Source organism: Lutra lutra, chromosome 12, assembly GCF_902655055.1.
Source record: "Lutra lutra chromosome 12, mLutLut1.2, whole genome shotgun sequence".
Taxonomy (NCBI): Eukaryota; Metazoa; Chordata; class Mammalia; order Carnivora; family Mustelidae; genus Lutra; species Lutra lutra.
This window is the reverse complement of record NC_062289.1, coordinates 17,588,065-17,608,819: the sequence shown is the minus strand read 5'-3', so window position 1 is coordinate 17,608,819 and position 20,755 is coordinate 17,588,065. Positions and strand designations below refer to the sequence as shown.

General features: G+C 46.5%; 1 protein-coding gene and 1 long non-coding RNA gene across 4 annotated transcripts in view; one reads left to right on the top strand and one right to left on the bottom strand.

The window, feature by feature from the left end:
* NEDD4L (NEDD4 like E3 ubiquitin protein ligase) overlaps window positions 1-20,755 on the top strand; it is a 338,543-nt gene that overhangs the window by 153,406 nt on the left and 164,382 nt on the right. The window contains exon 1 of one of the 3 annotated variants that reach the window (XM_047698215.1): window positions 9,162-9,451. The exons of the other annotated variants lie outside the window; for them this stretch is intronic. The gene's annotated coding sequence lies outside the window, so the exon portion shown is untranslated. Of the gene's footprint in view, window positions 1-9,161; window positions 9,452-20,755 lie in introns of those variants that run through there. 3 annotated transcript variants of the gene reach the window in all.
* On the bottom strand, window positions 11,722-12,312 carry LOC125082501 (uncharacterized). Its single transcript, XR_007121989.1, has 2 exons — window positions 12,097-12,312; window positions 11,722-11,957 (listed from the first exon to the last, which is right to left on the bottom strand). It is a non-coding gene; the product is annotated as an uncharacterized LOC125082501 (long non-coding RNA).

Here is a 20,755-nt window from a genome sequence, read left to right as displayed (position 1 = left end):
CAGATGAATGGATAAAGAATATATGTGTGCACGTGTGCATGTATAAAATGGAATATTACTCAGCCTTCAAAAATACATGACCACTTGCCATTTGAGATGATGTGGAGATGACGTGGATGGAACTGGAGGGTATTACACCGAGTGATAGAAGTCCCGCAGAGACAATTAACCATAAGATTTCACTTCTGTGTGGAATTTAAGAACCAAAACAGAGGAGCATAAGGGAAGGGATGGAAAAATAAAACAAGACAAAATCAGAGAAGGAGACAAACCATAAGAGACTCTTAACCATAGGAAACAAACAGAGTTGCTGGAGGGGAGGTGGGTGCGGGGATAGGGTAACTGGGTGATGGACATTAAGGAGGGCACGGGATGTAATGAGCACTGGGTGTTGTATAAGACGGATGAATCACTGACCTCTACCTCTGAAACTAATAATACACTATCGGTTAGTTGAATTTAAAGAAATAAAATAGTTTATTCCAATAGTCAAATAGGGTGATTATTAGGAACTGTATCACCATCATCCATTATTATACCTCAACACAATAAAGGAGAAAAGTTTTAGACCAGCTCAAGAGAGGCTCAAAGCCATATTTGATCCAAGTTAAGAAGGCATTCCTATTTTACACAATCTAAAAAAGCAAAATAGGAGTAAAAACAAATTACCTAAACATAAAAAGGCTAGATATTACAAGATTAACAAAAATACCTCAATAACAAATGTTTCCTAAAAAGGCAAAACACTAAAGCTATTTCTGTTGTAATTAAGAGTTTTCAGACATTGTCTGCTTTTACAATTATTTATCACTGTCTTAGAGGTTCTACTGAATTTAATAAGACAACGAAATGGATGCCTAGAAAATCGAAGAATCTCTAGTTTAAAAATACATGTATAAAAATCAAAAGGAGAAATTGAGGCGCTTGAGTGGTTCAGTCAGTTAAGCCTCTACCTTTAACTCAGGTCATGATCCCAGGGTCCTGGGTCCTGGGATCGACCTTGCTCAGCAGAGAGCCTGCTTTTCCCTCTCCCTCTGCCGGCCACTCTTCCTACTTGGGTGCCATTGCTCTGTCAAGTAAATAAATAAATAAAATTCTTTAAAAAACACATATATATAAAAGGAAAATTATCAAGGGAGCTGGATAAAAAATAAGTCTAGAAGTGGTCATTTCTGTTTTGAAAATGAGCACCCAGAAATGGAAATCAAGTATGTGTCTTCCCATCACTAGCAGGTGACCTAGGAAAACATGGGAACCAGGTATGGGACTCGTATCCTTTTTGGTGAAGATTCTGAAATAAAAACATATAACACATAAAATTCATGCATTTATGGCAGTGCCACTTAGAATTTCCAAAGCAGTGGGTGTTTTTCTTTTTCTTTTTGAATAAGATAATTGGGAAGTTTATGTAGAAGAATGAATGCATAGTACTTGAGAAGAACTCGATGAATGTAGAAAGAACCAGTGAGGGCAGACCTGGCTTACGGGTGATCACAATGTGCTGGGAACGTCTTTGTGATCAGATGAATGCGGTATTGACACAGGAGAACATAAGCAGTTCAGTGGAACAGAATAGAGAACCCAAGACTGCATTTCATTAAGTAGGAGAATGTAATATGTAATAAGATGAAGAGTTCAATACTGTTGAAAAGAATTATTTAATGGGGGATATTGTCATAACCAACTCTTTAAGGCAGGAGGGTCGATGGATCTATATCTTACATTATAATCAGAAATCCCAGAATCTTCAGAAATTTACAAGAAGGTAAATTTTATAGAAAACGTAAGAAACCGCTTGTATTATCATGGTGGGGGGCGTGGAAAGGAGAACTTCTAATGCAAGATTTGATGCTCCCAAGCTGGACACATTGGGGAGGGGGGTTATTTATCATATGTATGACAGTAAGGAGGTTACTGTCTATCATTTTAATAACTTACAAATTGGCAAGAAAAACCAAACGCAAGAAAATGGACCCAGAAGATGCAATTCATAGAAAGCAAATGCAAACCTATGAAAAAGAATTCGCACTTGTTAAGGAAATGCAGATTAAAACAACAATGAGCCATTACTTTAAACTCATCAGACTGGTAAAAATAGAGAGGAGTAGCACTTGCTAGAGAGAGGATGTGAATTACCATGCTTTCTTTGGAAAGCAGACAGGCAGTGCATATTAAAATGAAAATTAATACACCTTTCTAAGCAGCCTTTCTCCTGGATATCTGTCTTCTAGAAGTAAGTGTGCACAGAGTCATAAGTATGAGGATGTTTATTATAGCATCGTAGTGGGGAAGATACTGAAATTAACAAATGCTCGTCATTTGAAATGTGGCTGACTTACGGGGTGTTTGTACCATGGCTCCTATGCAGCCATTAAAGAGAGAGACTCACAGCCATATTACTGTTGGCTTTGGGAGGGGAGGGAGGGGTTTCCTGTGGGAAATTGGGGCATGGGAAGCAGGGTTCAGGAAAGCGTTTAATACCCAGTTCTGAAGCAAAGACCAGCTCTCCTATTTGCCCCCATGGGTAAATGGGGGAGCCTAGAGAAGCAGATGAAAACTCTGGTTCTTGGAGTGAAGGGAGGGGAGTGGAGGTCACTATAGATGGTGGGAGGGGCGGGGAGAGAAGGGATTTCCAAGCTGTCACTGAGCCTCCGTCATGGTTAAGTGTCCACCACATTCTGCATTTTTTCTGCGCCGGAGCCTGCAGAGCACTCTGCTTTTAGTGAAAAATCCCGTTTGCCTTTTTTAGATCTTTCTCTTTTTCTTTCTCATGCCAGCCTGTGCTTGTTCTGATGCCCTGGTGCCCTCCCGGATTTTATGAGAATATTACTGGATATATTTAAAATTACTCTTCCATTTCCGACACTGGGTGGTCCTTCTGCCTGCCTCTGCCCCTCTGTCATAGCCCTGGTGTTTCCCCGCTTGTGAGTCTTGGTTGTCTCCCGGCTGCTACATCTGTGACTCCTCTTGTGTGCCGCTCTCACCAGAGCAGCCTGTCGCTGGGATTTGTCAGGTTGAGGCCACATGTGGGACTTTGTTGGCCTTGTAGATGTGGCTGCTGTATATTTCTCCTGGCCATCTTCTACCTGGATTTCTGGGTGCAGCACCGCACTGCCTGCTGCCTTCTGGGCAGGAGAGAGGTGGCAGCGGGAGGAGCTAGAGGGAGGGAGGTTTCCTGATGAATCATCATGGTTGTTGCTCCCGGGGTCTCTCCAGGCCATTCTGTCCCTGGACTCTTGACTTTCTGGCACGAAGAGAACACTTCTCCCCATGTAGCTGGCTCTCCTCTGCGTACTGGGAGGTACTGGGAGGCTCCAGTTTTGTTTTTCTCCCCATCCGACCCGTCCCATTTCTGCTCCTTCCCTAGGACTCAGGGCTGTGATACTTCGTCTGTATGAAAGGAGAGTGGTAGAACTGTGCGCTCGGGGCATTTGAATATAAACTTCTGGTACCCTCTCATCTGTAGAGCAGGGATAGTAAATAACAGTGCTTATTATCTCCCGGGGTAGCGTGGAGAGCAAAGTAAGCGGAGCCCTCAAGGGCTTGGAGCAGCACTGGCCTGTTGTGGCCTGAGATCATGACCTGAGCCGAAGGCAGAGGCTTTAACCCACTGAGCCACCCAGGCGCCCCGAGAAAGAACACTCTTATTATTTCGGTGTTTTCCTTTTACTTGACCTTCAGAAGATGCGAAGATAATGGTAAGAGAGAATGGAACTTGAGGGCCAGGTCCCAGATGTGTAGGACTGTGGGTGTCATTGGCATTTAGATGGTCCCTACAGCCAAAGGGAAGGGACAGGAGCATGAAGGTTAAACATTTCTGCTATGTGAAAATGGGTCCAGGATCCTGAGTAACAAGCCATTTTATCAATTAGGGAACTTTCTGTAGGCTGTCAGGTTACAGGTGCTTGAGGATACCCACCAGGGGGTTGGCTAGTGCCTTGAGCAGAGTAGAGGTTCACAGTTTGATGTTTACAGGGTGAAAACTCCTTCCCCCTTCTCAGTGAGACCCTTTTCTTTTCAGATGTTTTGATAAAGTCACTAGTGACTTGATTGTATTAACCCGTGAAGCGTGTAAATTACACATTGCCCTCTTTTGTAGCTTTGGAAGAAAAAGCTAATCCAAGTTAGGATTTAAGACCTTGTGAGGAAATTGAAGACTTAATGTGGTAATTCCCACACCTTGCCTGCATTATGTAAAGATTCCCTGTGTCATGTCATCCTTGTTTTGTTCAGTGTATTCCTCCCCCTCCAAGTGTCCCAGTACCCCACCGCCCCCCCACCAAGCTGATTTTGAACAAAACGGGGAAACATGGGTTTTTTCCCCTCTAGTATTTGGATTCTTCATTTGGTTGCTCATTGTTTTAGGATAAATGATAATACATTTTTAGCAGTTAAAATTTTTTTTTCTGGTTATAAAAGAATTAGACATTGGGAAAGATTCATTATAAAACAGTGATCCTGAGCACCTGGGTGGCTCAGTGGGTTAAGCTTCTGCTTCGACTCAGGTCGTGATCTCAGGGTCCTGGGATCGAGTCCCACATCGGGCTCTCTGCTCAGCAGGGAGCCTGCTTTCTCCTCTCTCTCTCTGCCTGCCTCTCTGCCTACTTGTGATCTCTGTCAAATAAATAAAATCTTAAACAAACAGTGATCTACCTGTAATTGAATAGCCAGAGAGAGATCATTGGTTGCCATTTTATTTTCTTTCAGTTCTTTGGCTTTATTTATATATGTATATGGAAGTAGTTTGTTTACTTTGAATAGTGCTATAATGTTGTTTGGAATGATGGTTTTAAACCAGGATTTTATGGTGATCATTTTATGATAACTTGTAATATTATTTTTGGAAAGATGATTTTTGAAGGCTGCAGAACATGGGTGGATTCACGATGGCTTTTAAGGAAAAAAAACCTCAAGATGATCTCAATAATTGGCAAATTCTGCTGAGATCAACCCCCCCCCCCCCACACACCCCCAACCTTCAAACACTGTAAAGTCTTCGGAATCTTACTCTGAAGTTCAAATTTTATGTTATTAATAGGATCTTGTTATGAATAAAATCAGCCTTCATAGCTTTCTTACTCCTTTTGGTTATATTAACTTAAAATTCACCTTTTCGTATATTTCCTCTGCCTTCCATCAGAACATACGGATCTATTGTGATTTTTTGTGGTATTTCATGAGATCCCAACTTACAGATCATCCCAATCTCCCAAGTGTAGTAAACGATACTAAGTAACTTTTTTAGTACTATATCAGAATTGCTGGAAGCTGTTAAAAATATCCGTTTCATTGTAAGCAATGCAGAATTAAAGAATTGCCCTGAATTTGAAACATTATTTTGAAATTTAAATTTGGAAAATAGGTCCCCGAGGGATGTGAGTGAGAATAGGATGAGAACAGAAGCATCCTTCCCTATTGGCACACTTCTGGGAGGATGACACCCCCTTCTTCCCCTCCCCCGCTGATTCACGGGCTTCCCTTCTGTGGGGAATTCCAGGAAAGAATCTTTCCGCTCCCTTTGGTAACTGCATACTTTCTGCACTGTGGAACTGGAGTATCCGTCCTAAGACAGCAGCGGCTCCCTGTTCATCACGTCCAGAGTCCCACATTTGCGCAACACGTTCCTCTTCAACGTTTTTTGTAGCCCTTGATGATCTCAGCTCCCGGCTCTCCTCCTTTCCTCTCCAGCCACTCCTTTTGTTAGGGCTTCTCCAAGAGGCTAATTATTTCCTTACGATTTATTTATTTTTTACCTAGAAAATCTTGTGTCTGCTCTTGCTTCAATGGCAATTAAAACTCAGAAGCTAGAAACACGTGTATACGCATATATGTACAATTTAAAAAACTGGACCATGTTATATCGAGTTTTATAGCTTATATTTCTTAACGGTCTATTTTCCCCATGTTGTAGAATATTCTCTGAGGACATGAACATGCAGATTTCTGTAATTTATCTTCTCTACTGTTGGTCATTTAAGGTGGTGTACAGTTTTTTCATAATGAATTTACTGGTCTGTATCACTTAACTAGATCCCTGATAATTTCCTGAGGAAAGATTCCTTGGATTGGAATTACTACTAAGTCAAAGGGGGAGGATATCATTAGCCTTCTAGATTGTCTGCAGGATCTCGATTTCCTTTTCAGCTGTGCCCCTGTCTTAGGCGTGCCTCATCTTTATTCTGCTGCGGCTCCTTCCTTGTTTCCGGTTTCCGGTGCCCCTGGGTTGCTCTGCCCCCCCCCCCCCCCCCCCCCCCCGTGAACTGTAGTGGCCTCGAAAAGTGCATCGTATCGGTGGCACCCTGTGTGCACACCCCTGGAGGGTCCCCAGTTGCGTTCAGCCAGCCAGCTTCCATACCTTCTGCCTGCATCCTCCCACGGGCGTGGAGGGCGGGGGGAGCCTGTAGAGTCACTCATGCTGGGGCCGCTCTGAGTTTATGGGACTGTCTTCCATCCGACTTCAGAGCTGCTGGATGTGCTTGACACGGCCCCGCTCTGATCCTGTCTGCTGTCTAGCTGTTCCAGACTTTGGTATTCTTGACTCTCTTGAATCTGTAATTCCCTCACTCTCAGCCCATCACCTGGTCTGCTGCTGTTTTGGAAAAACAAAGCAATGAGTCACAAAAAAGGAGCCCTCAGAGGGAGAAATACTATACACTGCCCTTCCCTGCCCCAAGATGAATGAGGTGAACGTTTGGCTCAAAATTCAGCATTTATCCCCATATTGTGGTGCTGCTCTGGTTGGGTCCCAGCTGCCTCTTTTAGACAGAGGGACTCGAACTAAGAATCTTGACGTTTCCTCTGTTGTTAATATTTCTTAATTCAGTGCCAAGATGGTTGTCAGCAGATTGAGTTCCATTTTCATGGGGGTTGAGCCGAAGTTGATTTTTGTGGGTTGAGGAGAACAACGTGGTTAGAGGTTGATTGTAAATGGAAGTGGCCCAGTTAGAGTTGGAGAGGCCATTTATAGACCTTATTTTGTCCTTCGGCCAGAGTAAGGTTTCCTATGCATTAGTCAAGGCAGAGCCTTAGTAGACAGGGAGGGAGTAAAAATACTAAAATGAAGGGCTCGGCCATGGGAGAGTCTCTGTTCATCAAAAATGCGAGACCTGCCTTCATTTTTAAATTCATAGTTAGAATTAAGTGATTTTGTCATTAGTGTACTGGCTTGCTAAAGCTGCCATAACAAAGTACCACAGGTTGGGTGGCTTAAACAACACAGTTATTTTTTCACAGTCTGGGAGCTAAGATGGTGAGGGCAAGGTGTCAGTGGGATTGGTTTCTTTGGAAGTCCCTCTCCTTGGCTTGCAGATGGCCTGTCCTGTCCTTGTCTCTTCCCGCTGCTCCTCTCTGTGTCCGTGTTTTCTCCTGTGAGAACACCAGTCAGATTGGACTAGAAGCTCACCCTGAAGGTTTACTGTGGCTCAGTTACTTCTTTGAAGACCATGTCTCCAAACACAGTCACGTTCTGAGGAACTCAGGATTGGAACTTCAACATAAACGTTTGGGGTTGGAGGTGGGGACACGATTCTCAGCCCATAACAGTTGGGTAACAGTTGATGGGAAGGCTTGGGTGCCTCTCCAACACCCCCCCCCCCAGCCCCACCATGTTTATTTCTTTGTTTTTAGTAATTTCCATGCCCCACGTGGGCCTCGAACCCACCACCCCAGGATCAAGAGCGGCACATTCCTCCAGCTGAGCTAGCCAGACACCCCAGTGCCTTACATCTTGAAATAGGCAAAATGCTAAATAACTTACTCGGCTTATATAGGTATATTTTCTTATAGTCTATTGTGGTTCTTGTTTTTTTAAGCGTCCAGCCAGTGTGTAAATGTGAACCAGCTTAATTTTGTAACTTTAGAGAGAGTCAGAGACAGAGTTGTTATTCTTAAATGTGGTGTTTGGCACTTGTATGTCCTCACCTGCTGAATATTGTTGTTTGAAGATTTCTACTAAAAATGGTTGCAATGGTCAGCCTGTCAGTGCAGGTGTGTTTGGGGGCAGGGTTTCTAGAAGTACCCCGGGGGCTCATGTCCTTCCGGTAAGCCCTCAGTGGTCCTCCCCACCACGAGAGGTCCCTGACTCTCCTGGTGATCTGCCTTGTCCCAGCAGCTCAGGGAATCCCTGCCTTTGAGCCCGATGGGCACATAAAAGTCTAGTTCAGAGGTTCTCTGCTGACGTGCCTGGAGTAGTTCATGAGTGAGCATGCCACCAGATTTGAGTTAATGTAGAAAGTTAGATTTTTGCTGCAAGTGGGGACGCTTCCTGTCTCAGCCACGCCCTCTGGGGTTGTAGATGTGGGTTTCCACTTGGCTTTGGGCATGAATAGAGTGGAGCTCCGTGCCAGTCACAAGGCAAAGACAGAGCACCTGTTTTCATCCCCAGGAGCCCAGGAAAGGGTGGGCAGGTGTGTAAACTGTACCCCTCCAGTGGGACACAGTGCTGAAGAAGTACCAAGGGGAGATCTGCCAGCCCTCACTCAGTGCCCTTGGTCTAGACCTAAGGACACCCAGCTCGTTAATCCAAAAATGGGTCTGCACACCGGAGATGGTAGGTTGGTTTATGGGGTGGTGCGCTCTCCAGTGACACCAAACCCACCCCTTACCCCGCCCCGTCAGTTCTGTAAGGTATTGTGGTTGGCATCATAGTTACTATCTTCGCTCTGGCCTTTTGCCCCTTCACGACTCTCAGCAGGGTCGTGAGTTCAAGCCCCACCCTGAGTATGGAGATTAGTTAAACATAAATTTTAAAAAATCTTAAAAAAAAAAAAAAAGGACAGCTTTCAGCTTTTTGAGGTTCAGCAGACGTTCTCCAGCCTGTCCGGTGTGTGGGGGCCTCTCTCACGGGAACCGGAGAGAGGCTGAGTTCCTTGGGAAGGAGGAGGAGAGACCTCTACTGCCCGTCTTCCCAGAAAACTGGGACGCTGCTTTAAATAAACAAAACCTCGCAGCCCGAGTTAGATTTAGTGCCAGCGCGGTGTGCTCTCCTCTAGTCGCCTTGTTCGGTAAACCGGGAGCTCCGCCTCCCGCCCGGAGATGCTGTGTGCAGGTAACCTAACGCTAGCGCACCGGGCGCACCTGGCGGCGGGGAAGCTGATTGCTGCGCTGGGTGGAGTTCCCTAATCCTTAAGGTAGGGGTGGAGCCTGACTCACCTCCTTCTCCACCAACGAGCACTTCTCTCCAGCTGTCATTGAAGTGAATCATCCGTCTAAAGAGCGAGCTCCCCGCGTTTGTCCTCACTTGTGCGGGGACTTCCTGGTGGTCCACTAGTGCGGGCAGAGGTGTGCTCGGACAGTACTTCCACGCCGGGAAGAGAGACGAGGAGGGAGGAGGCCAGGAGCCCCCGGGGTCGCCCAGGTAGATCGCACTCAGCGAGAAGGCACAGCTAGCCCGCCAGACGCTTCCTGGCAGGAGAGATGGCTTGTTTTTCCTGAGCCTTGAGGACAATTAGAGGTAAGAACAAAGACGCCACTGTATGTTTGTTATATGAAGGCGTAACATCTGTCGGCACAGAGTTTGATTCTGGTGTAGGGCTGTTTGTATATCAGCGGCATTTTTTCTAGCACATACCAGGATTTGCCATGATAATTTACTTTTCAAAAGTGTTCAGGGATAGCTGTGGCTGATGGCTTTTTCCCTTGCGTTGTGTAGATGGGATGGTAGGCAAAGAATGAGACTTGTGAAGTTGTGATCTGCATTCTCCTGATCACTACCCTCCTGCTTTCTCGCCTCTCTCTCGACTAGAAAAAATGTACACTTCATATTCTCAACATGAAAGCACTTTGCTTTCTTTGTGAAAATAATGGAAAACGGAGACCACTTGGGTTCTGTGGATGTTGTTCTCTCTTAGAAGTCAGTGGTTTAGGAAGAAACAATTGTTTCTCTTCATCCTCTGAGTACTTCTGCCTTAGAAATCTCACTGGAGGAGAGACACCAGCTCTGCTTGGCCTCAAATGAAAATAACATCTTAGGTTGGAAATGGTTGGCTTGGAGAATGATTTATGTTTTATATCTGAATCGTTAGTTGGTAGTGGGAAATCTTTCTTCTCCTTTGTATTGGCTTTCATAACTTGTTCTAAATGCCTTTAGTATTGTCATTGTTACTACGATTGGTTTGAGAGCACAAAAATTAAAGCCCATATTCAGCTGAGTTTTTCCTTGAAGTTCTGCTGTCATTTTTCCCACCCTCACTAGTCATATGTACGGATAGACTTTATGATGAACATGTGATTTTCCTGTTTCTTTACTGTCTCATTAGATGGTGATTCATAAACTGTTAGTTAACTAGTTAGTGTGTGTCGGTGAGTGTTGCCGAAGCTTGAAATAAATTGGAGTGCGGGCCACACCCTGATATTAATGAGCCAGGTTACTTTCAGACAAGTATTCTTAATGTTACATGTTAATATGGATGGAATTTTAAGACGATAAATAAAAAAAGTATCAACCATGTGAGATGGCAAAGCCCATGGTCAAGTCTGAGTCACTTCTTTTTAAAATACCTTTATTTCCCCTGGAGAACCATGTTGTCCTCAGGTGTTTGAGTTAGATGGGGCCAGTCAGACAAATGAAAACAAGCAACCAGGCTAGAAGAGAAAGGGGAATTTAAGGAACCTGTGTGCTATTACTCCCCTTCCTTGAAATGTTTGAGGACTAGGTGAACTTTAGTTCGCATAGGAATTGGAGTAAGCTGGTGAAATCAAGAAGTGAGGGGGAAATCCTTTCTATTTAGGAGAAAAGAAAGGGGAATGAGTCTCATAGATGTTATTTATTTTTTTTTTTTAAATCAAGGGGTTTTGGAGTCCTGTATTGCCAATTGAATGTTGATTTAAAACAACATGTTTAGGATACTCTTTTTGTCAGCTTGGAATAGAATAAGATATAAAATGAAGGCAGGAGTGGAATGATAGGAATGTGCTCTTGAGAGAATATAAACATTTCATCCTAAAGTGGTTTGTTTGGGTGGGTGTGGTGATAGCGGGGAGCCCTGTATGCCTGCAGCCTCTTAGAGGTAATTGATAACTAGAGGCTTTTGTAATCATGATAGTGGTGTTGGATTAGCAGGGTTTGTTCAGGCTTTTTTTTCTTTCTGAGTTGAATTCCAGGCAGTGTTCATTCTGGCATCTGTACGGAATAGGGCCTTTCCAGATCGTTTTCAGGTGAAGGCATTTACATGCCATGTCTTTCACCTTGGCAGAAGTCTTGTCCCTCCCTGTGATTTTCCTGCTTGTACGTTTTGGGTTAGCTAGCAGTGACGACTGACTGAGCTAGCCATGTAAAGGATGTCCCACTCTGCAGGGCAGCCCAGAGCAAGCCAGCTCCTCTCTCTCCTTGGATCCAGAGGCTCCTGAGGTCATTCACCTGCAGGGTGAAGGCTGCAGCACGTGTTCTCAAGTGTTTTCAGAATCGCCCTCAGCTGTGTTCTCAGTGGCTCAGAATTCCAGAGAGAATCACTTGGCACAGCTTCAACTGCCATAAATATTTGTGCTTCTTGGGCGCTTGGCCTGCTTTTCTTGGGAGCACACGTAAGTAGGAGCACAGGTAAGTCGGAGCACAGGTAAACAGGCCCCCGTGTGCTCCTGCCCACTGGCCGGGACTTGTGGGTCAGCCTCCAGTGGAGACGGCCCTCTTGAAATCAAAGAGGACTTTGTTTATCTGGCTGACTCCTTTAAAGGCCCAAGGTTCTAGGTTTTTTTTTTGTTTTTTTTTTGGGGGGGGGGGGTTTGAGAAAATTCCTCCTGCTTGGCTGCTGTTGCCAAAACTAGATCAGCCCAAATAATCATGAGATCTTTTTCGGCACCCATGAAGCTGTACTCTCTCAGCTGAGACGGGTGAGCTGTTTATTCATCGTAGAGGCAGTTACGGGGAAAAAAGTCAAAATTCCATCTCCTAAGAGGAACTTACTGTGGTGAGAGTTGAGTATTGTATAGAATTGTTGAATCATTGTATCAGACACCTGAAACTAATATAAAACACTTAATGATACTCACATTTAAAAAGTTGAAATAAATTCCAACCCCTGATTGACATCATCCCTGAAAACAAAGGATTGATTTTTCTTCTCGAGCATGGAAGACTCAGTGGAATTTTTGGAATAGCACCTGAGACATGTGATATAGCATCACACCGCAGAAGCCGTTAACAGTGTCACCTCACAAGTAGAAACACAGATGACAGATGCAAGTTGGGCAGACAGATCTTTGCAGAAGGACCCAGGAAAGCACCACTGGCAATGACTTGGGCGGTCCTGCTCATCTCACTGTTACTCATCGGGCTTGCCGCAGGCAAGGGATCACATGTGATTATAAACCAGCTCTGACTCAGGTCAGTGCCTGGAAACCTGGTCACATGATGAGGGCGTTTGGGCAGAGGTTCTGGAGCAGAGGCCGTGCGGTGTCCTGGGGCAGTGATCTTTAGGAGCATTCACCAGTTGCAGGGATTTGAACCTTCAGTTCAGTTACCGAGGTCGAGGAGTTTACTTTGGCCAAGATCTGCTGGGCTAAATAGAGGAGCTTGAGACTCAGTGCGATCTCTGGCTCCATTAAAGGGAATGTGTGGTGGCTTCAGGGTGCCTTAATAGAGTCCTCCTCCTCCCTCATTGTGCCTTTGTGTTGAGGTCTGTACCTGTGTCCATCAGCGAGCAACGTCATCTGGAAGAGCGGTGCTCTCTTAGGACGCTGTCCATCTGGTGTTCTGTTTTTATGACTGTTTTAACCCCTTGACCAGGCTATTTAAGCCAGGTGTCATGACTTGTCCGTTACTTTACAGTGATTCCTCTTATGTTCCAGTCCGTCAGCTACCAAATATTAAGCATCTTTGTGCCAGGTGCTGAGGGGTACCTCTTTTTTCCCTACAGGTGGCAGTTTTTGCTGAACTAAAATTCTTTCAAGGTTGATTATCCCCCCCTTGATTTTTCGCCTGATTAAAAAAAAAAAACCACAACAAACTTTCACAGCCGTGAAGAATTGGGCTGAGGGAAGATGGCAGTCAAAGACAATTAAGACTTAATTGACTTGTAAGATTAATGAGACCAGAAAAACATATTCCCTAATTATTTTAAATAGCTGGTTTTAAAAAAATTTTCTTTTCACTTCTTTGTTCACAGATGGGAAGCCACATACCAAAGATAGTAGTTTTCTTCCCCGTTTGTGCCAGTGGAACTCTGTTTCTGGCAGTGGTGGTGGTGGGGGGACCCAACACACGGACACAGCTTGATGACTGGAAAGTTTACTTACAGCAGGGAGGTGGGCGGGGGGACCTGGAAGAGGCTCAGTCACCTTTGTGGAACTGCAACTCCCTGAGCTGATGCTGAAGGGATCCTGCTGTTTGTATTCAGCTTTTAGCATGACACAAGGCGGGAGGCTTGGTGACGGAGATGGCATCTTGGTTTAGCAATGACCCGTTGAGGGGTAAGAGCCACAGACCCAGCAGAGGGGTCGCTCCCGGCACTTGCCAGCGCTGTAGCCCCTTGCCTCTCTCTGAGCAGGAGTCGCCAGCCCCCTCCTCTGCCCCGAGCAGCAGGTCCTGGCCTAATCCTAGGTGTTAACCTGTGTCATAATTAGCTCACCCTTTTGTTGTGCTTGGGCACATCCTATATTTGGCTCTGCTGGATTTTTTCTTTTTAAGGGAGGGGAGATGTGTGGGCAGAGAAAAAAATGAAAAGCAATCTGTGAGCTCCTACCTGAGCACGTGCCAGTTAGAGCCTGCCTGGCCTCCGAGCCTTGAGGTGAAACTTACTTGGTTACTCCACAAAGATAGCCTGAGCCACCTTGGGCCCCTGAGGGTCTAGGTGCTAGGCGGGCTGCATAGCCTCCTGCGGCCACCTGCCCCTTCACCCCCTCAGGGAGCTGCAGCCTGTTGGAGGGAGACCAGTAACCAAGTGAACAGATACTGTAATGGAAGGCGGTGTGAGGGTCTCCAGAGACGTGAAGTCAGGAGTAGGGTCTAACACTGTACAGGTAGGTGAGCTTTCTTCCTTCTGCATGGGAGCTCCTGACACTTCCAGTATGGTTGGTTTCAGTTAGTATGGAAACTGCGGCCTACACTAGGGTAAATGGTTACTTTTAAAAATCCTGTAAAACAGCCTTTGTGTAGAAAGTGCTTCATAATTGTGCCTAAAAGGGTTAAGTGGTCATTGGATCTTAGGGCAAAATTAGAGATGTCCTGGGAAAAAAAATTCCACCCAACAAACATTTTTAAGTGTCATTTAGTCTGATTGGAAATGAGGGACATCCATTGACATCAGTGGAGTAGCATAAAAGCGAGTGATTTCTCTGATAGGTGTGGCGGCCCAGATACACAGGCAGAAGGTTGAACTTGGAGCTGCACCATGGACATGACACAAGGTTTGTCCTTTGTCAGATGGAGTTGTTAGATTATGTGACCTCCAATAATTGTCTTTTTTCTCAAGTCAGGATATATTACAGCAGCCTATGGAACCAAACCTCATAAACTGTTTTAAAACTCAAGGCTGATTGTTGAGAGGAAAGGGGAATGGGAAAACAGGCAGAGCAGTACTTGCTGGCGGTAGGACCTTCCTAACCCAGCATCGATGAGAATGTGACATTTTGAGGGGTTCAGATTCCCAGGCTGTGAGTTCCTGTGCTTGTGAGCAGGGTCCCTTGGGACCTACTGTGGTCTCCTGCCTGCTAAGGACAAGAGCAGCCCACGAAGTGCTAAGGGAAGGGGTATGGAAGCCTGGCCACCGTTGGGTGAGATTCGCTGATCGAGATCAGGGCATCTCAATGATTTCCAGTTGGAAGTAGCAGAACTGGAAAGCAACCCCGGGTGTGTCTTACTCCTAACCGGGCTCACGTCCTTAATTGCATGGCTGTGTTACCCTTAGTAAACCAAGGCAGCCATGAGAGAACATCATCTACCTTTGTCAAATGCACAGCTGTCCCAGTTCTGTGAGGGTCTCCCTCCCACCTCCAGTGAATGAGTTGAGTTCTCATTTCCTTCAAGTTGCTGTTCAGAAATCACCCTTTCAGAAAGGCCCCCAGCATCAGCCCTTTGTCTCCAGTGTGAGCTTCTAACACACTGTTCTTCACGAATTTCTTCTGTGTTTACCATGATCTCCACTTGCTGGAGTGTAAACTCCACAGAGCGAGGGACCTTGAAGTGTCTTTCCCTGGCATGTCTCGGGTGCCTAGACCAGTGCCAGAGACACAGTGTGGGTGCTTAGTGAAGATTTCTTGAAGGAAAGAATGGGGAGGGTCGGTGAAAGGAGCCTCCTCTGGGCTTTCCTGGTCCTGACTTGGGTCTCATGGAAGCTGTGGTTTCTTCTGAGTTGTCAGTGTTTTGAGGCGAGTTGTCAATAGGTCACCTCACCCTGCCTTTATGCATTGGGATAATGGGGTTGGCTGGACGGCTCTCAGCGCTTCAAGATGAAAGTCCGATGGAGACTTTCTTACGTGCGTTTTCTAAGGGTGAGAGTGTAGCCTCCTGGCATGTGTGCACAGTGAGGTCTCTGCGCAGGCGGGTAGCTCCCCGGGGCTCCTTGCAGCTTGTCATTGACGTAGCAAATGTTCTACCCGTTGTGGGTTTTTCCTGTCTAATTGCTGCTCTGGTTTTCCGCACTCCGCACACTGCAGTTACACACTCCACTGTGGTTTTACTTCGCCTTAATCTTTTATTAATTGCCTCTTGTTCAAACTCCCTAAGAACAGATTAGCCTTCGCGTTCGGCTTCTGCTCCACGACTGTTGGGTTTCTTTGTTTTCGGTCATGACTTGAGAAAAATAACCAAGAAATCGCAAATGAGGCTGTTTTGTTTCCATTCAGTTTACTCCTTTGTTAGCGGTGTTTTATTTTAAAATAAACCTCACATGGTCCACGATATGGTCATGCTATTCCAGGATCTGCTTACCAGAGAGGCCCCGAGATTGAGCCTGCCCACCTTGTCTCCAGGGCCCCGTGTGCCTGACATGCTCGGGGGCGGGCACGGTAGCCTGTAAAGCAGTGACCTGCTGCAGATCTGTTGTGGGACTGGAATGTTGTATACACAAGTGACCAAGAGGTGGATGGCTTGTTTGGAAGGATTTTCCAGACCAGTAGCAAAAACACATATGTAAATGATCACTGTCCTGATAGGCTTCTACAGCAGGAGTGAGGTTTGGGGGTTTGGGACTAGGCAGTGTTCTTAGAGACAGCTGAGCTGGTCTTTAAGGTCCAGTGAGGGTCATGTGCGGGCGGGGTGGGCACAGGGCGTTAGCAGCAGAGGGAAAACTTTGGTGTGTTTGGAGAACGAAAAATCCTCCCCCTTGGCTACATGTATAAGGCACCTGGGTGATGACATTGCAGGCCCAGGCCAGGGCCAGAGCCGAGCAGACGGCCTATTCTCCAGACTTGGTCTTGTAGGTTACAAAGTCATTAACAGACAGGGCCAGAGCCAGGCAGACTGCATATTCTCCCGACTTGGTCTTGCGGGTTACAAAGTAATTCACAGTGGGTGATTCCTTCCGGCTGGGCTTGGGCCGTTGGGTTAATGTTTGGCTGTGCATCAGCAAGATCTGTGGAGTGGAGGAGGTTGGGGCCTGCAGTGAATTTCATCCTCGAGGTGTTGAATCACTGAGGTTGGATGGCCAGAAACGTCCTTCATTTGTTTGCCTAATGCTCAAGACTTGGGTCCTCAAAATTATAGACTACAGAACATGGAGTATAAATCTAATTAGGTAATAATTGGTATTTGGCTAGAATACATGGTTATCCCCACGCATACCATTTCTCAAATTTAGATTGCACGGGTCTGGGCAGGGTTTTGTGCTCGCTTATAAGGAGTCATGCCGTTACCTGTACGTTAATTGCCAAGGCCTCAAACTGCTTGTTCATTGTGGTTACTGAATACTACTCCTGCAGAACGGGCAAGTGCATGTGCATGTTGACCTTGCTAGGGGTATTGTAACCTGCCTTATCCCCTAGTGACCCAAGGAAGGGAGAGATTGCGTCTGCTTTCGTGGTGACACCGGCTACACCCACAAGTGTGGTATATGGTATATTTTATTTACTTGTGATCACTGTTTCAGGGTATCTCAATCCACACCAGCCACATAAGAATTTGAGGTTAATAAACTTGAGAAATGCATGTTTTGACAACTGGGCAAGACTGTGTTTGTAAGTGTGTGACCTTCGGAAGAAGTTACCCTGTCGTAATAATGGGTAGGAAGTCAGGCAACCAGAAAGTATTTATTGTGAGAGGTTCGGTGGAAAACACAGACTATCCTCACGGATGGCGGCCTTAAGTGTCCTGCATACAGTTTAAGAGCATTAAGATTTACACACTTAAGAAAGGACAAATAATACAGAAAGGCCAGGTGATTTGGTGGCGAGGAATGGTCTCAACAGTCACAGCTGTAGGAGGGTAGAGCATGGGGAGGCTGGTTAGTGTAGGGTGCTGTGCTCTGGGAAGAAGGGGGGTGGGTGGTGCCGGCTACCTGGATTCCCCTGGAATGAGGGGAGAAAACCTGGTCACCTGTGAGCAAGCATGCACCCGGGCAGGTGGGCTGAAGACTTAGAAGATGGGCGATTGGCATATTTGGGGAATCAGGTGTGGACGTTGGCGATAAATGGTTTAGTTAGGTTCAGCACTTACAGCCTAGCAGAAATTCTTAAGCATCAGGTACAAGGAAGACAAAGATCCCATGTCCTCTTTCTATGTTACAGAGGTCTGACCACCATAGTTGTTAGGGGAAAGGTGTGTTTTGTTGTGGGTAGATTCTCTTAATCTGTTCTGTGTGCTCTCACCCCATGATTATCTTAATACCACTTCAGGGACACAGGGACAAGGAGAAACACCTGCACCTACACACAGAGTCACCTAGTGACTAAACCTTCATGCTCAGACACCCTCTATGAGACGTGGGGGTGGTGTGGGTGGGACCGATAACCACTAACAATGTTAGAACCTACCCGGGGCTCTCTTTAGAAGTCCTTCAATAGCCAGTCTCATCTAGCACAGTAACTTACAGGAGAATTTTACGATGTCTGAACAAAAGGGGGAAATCTTCCATGTGCGTCTAGCTTTGGAGACATGGTAAAGGGGTCTGGGGGTGGTCACACCAGGGAAGAGCTAGCAAGTCAACTGAAATATTTCATGCTGATGAAGCCTTTATTTCTTCTATAAACTGCCTTTCTTCTTGACAACATCCAGGCCAGGAAGTCCAAATGTGAGTATGTTCTGTACATTTATTGCATCGGCTGGGGGTGGGGGTATATGGGGACTTGTGCCCTGTGACAGTTCTCTGTTGCTGGCATTAAGGTGGGACATTTTCATCATCTGGCCTACTTGCTATTTTTTTTTAACTTTTTTTTTTTTTTTTAGATTTTATTATTTATTTGACAGACAGAGATGAGAGGCAGGCAGAGAGAGAGAGGGAAGCAGGCTCCCTGCTGAGCATAGAGCCTGATGCGGGGCTCGACCCCAGGACCCTGGGATCATCTGAGCCAAAGGCAGAGGCTTTAACCCACTGAGCCACCCAGGCGCCCCGGCCTACTTGCTATTGATCATACTTGTTGTTTTTCCGGTGGTGGTAGTGAAGCATAATTGTTTTGCCTCTCTTTTAAAATTTCATATTAAAAAGCCTTGTGGTGACATAGTACAAAACTCCGCATAATGGAAAGGTCGAGGGTCTCGTGGTTTGTTTGCATGTGTAACAGCCTTGCATATAAAACTCTCAAAAAATTATTTTGCAAATTACGTTTTTAAGAGTTGCGGGCATGCTTTTGTTCGCATGGGGGATTGCGGGATTCCCCTGCAGCTGTGTTTCCGAGCACAGTCTGAACGGGGATGGGCAGGTGGCGTGAGGGAGGACGTGTGTTTTAAGGGTTGTTCTACAACATGGAACAGGCCCGTAGTCCCTTATCTGTTCCAGATCCTTCCTTTATCAGTTCCAGAATCCAGAGAGCCCTGGAAGCTGGGAATGTTTCTGCAGGTTTGTAGGAAACTCATCTGATGGCAAAACCTGACCTGAACAGACTTGAGGAATCTCACTTCCAGTGAGATTCTTACGATGCATCATGCAGAGATGGACCGTTGGACTGTGGGTCTTGCTCCAGCCCCTCCTGGGGACACTGTGTGAGCGTCCAGGTGGTCAGGGTCCTCCTTCTAAAACAAGAAAGGAGTGAGAGGTCGAGGACACATTTGGGCCCAAGGGTTTCTCAGAAGGACTGGCTTTAGCACGGCCTCTTGAGTTTCCCAGGTTGGCTGTAACAAACTACCACATCCTGGTGGCTTAAAACTGAGCAATGTATCGTCTCTCAGTTGTGGGGGCTGCACGTCTGAAATCCAGGTATAGGCAGGGCTGTGCACCCTCTGGGAGCTCTGGGGGGACCTCCTCCCTTGCCTCTTACCCCTTCTGGTGTTTGCTGGCAATCTTTAGCCTCCCTTGGTCTTGCAGATGCATCCTTCCAGCCACGGGGCCATCTTGTCCCCATGGGTCTTCCCATTATCTTCCCTTGGTGCATGTTGATCCTTGTAGGGACAACATCCTATTGGACTAGGGCCCACCCTAATGACCTCATGTTGACTGGATTACCTCTATAAAGGGCCCTATGTGGAACTCGTTCCCAGGACCCTGGGGTCATGACCTGAGCGGAAGGCAGGCGCTTAACAGACTGAGCCACCTGGGTGTCCCAAGGCCCTGTTTCTTAATAAGGTCACACTTCGATGTGCTGGTTTTAGGATTTCAACTTAGCTGTCTTTTGGGACGGGGGCATGATTTAGCCCATGACCTAGGGAATGGTTCAAGATGAGCTTCTCTGTTCTTTCTGTGTTTAGGTGTGTGCCAAGCTTGAGACCTTCAGCTCAGGGCTTCCCTGGTGCCCCCTCCACCCCCTCGCCCCACTCCACCCACTGCTTCACTGAATGGGAGCCACTCATGGGACTGCCCGCCCAGGCTTCAGAAGCTGACACATTTCATTCTGACTTCAAGTGAGGGAGGAATCCCTTTTCCTCAGAGGATTTTGTCTGTGAGAAGAAAGGTTCTTGTAGCGAAAACTGCACCGGTCTTACGGTTGTTAGCTCCTGACTGTGTCCCACCCCTGAGAAGTCTAGAAGCTTTCTGAGTAGGTTTAAGGAAAGATTATACAGAAAGTTGTAGGGCAGTGCTTGGCACGGAGTCAGCACTTGGGGGGCAGAGGTGGGCGTTGATGTGCCTATGATATATGGAGCGGAGTACACACTGACCTTGGGTCCCCTCCACTCCCTGCACTGCCCTGTCCGTCTGAGGCGCTCTCTGAGCAGAGCTGATGTTCCCCATTTTGGGGGGGAGGACTCCCTCTGCTCGACCGTTGCTCCCGAGCACCAGGCACACGGGCGTCTCGGCTGTGTCCATCTCTGTGATGGCCAGAGGGGTGCTGGCCACCTACCTCCCTGTGCCCCGCTCAGCCCCAGAGCCCCGGAGTATACTAGCCCGCCTCTGCTGGGGGATCCAGTGCTCTTCAGAGTTCATTGAAAGTGTCTTTTCCTCAGTTTAGTTAATAGAGGCCGAGCTCCCTGAATCCTTGTCTGCTTTGGTCTTGGCCATCGTTTCCAGGTAGGCACAGCTCAGTGTTGATTGCACTTTGTCCTCAGCTCACAGTTGCCCTGTTTGACCAGCGCTCTTCCTTTTCGATTAGGTGGGATTAGCCAAGGACGTGGCTTCGGTGTGACTGGTGAGTGACTGAAGTGGACTGGAGGTTTGGTCCCACACTGGCTGATGTCGGTCCCAGTCTGCGTGTGTGCACCTGTTGTTTTCTGGCTACCAACTTGATAAATTGGGGGTAA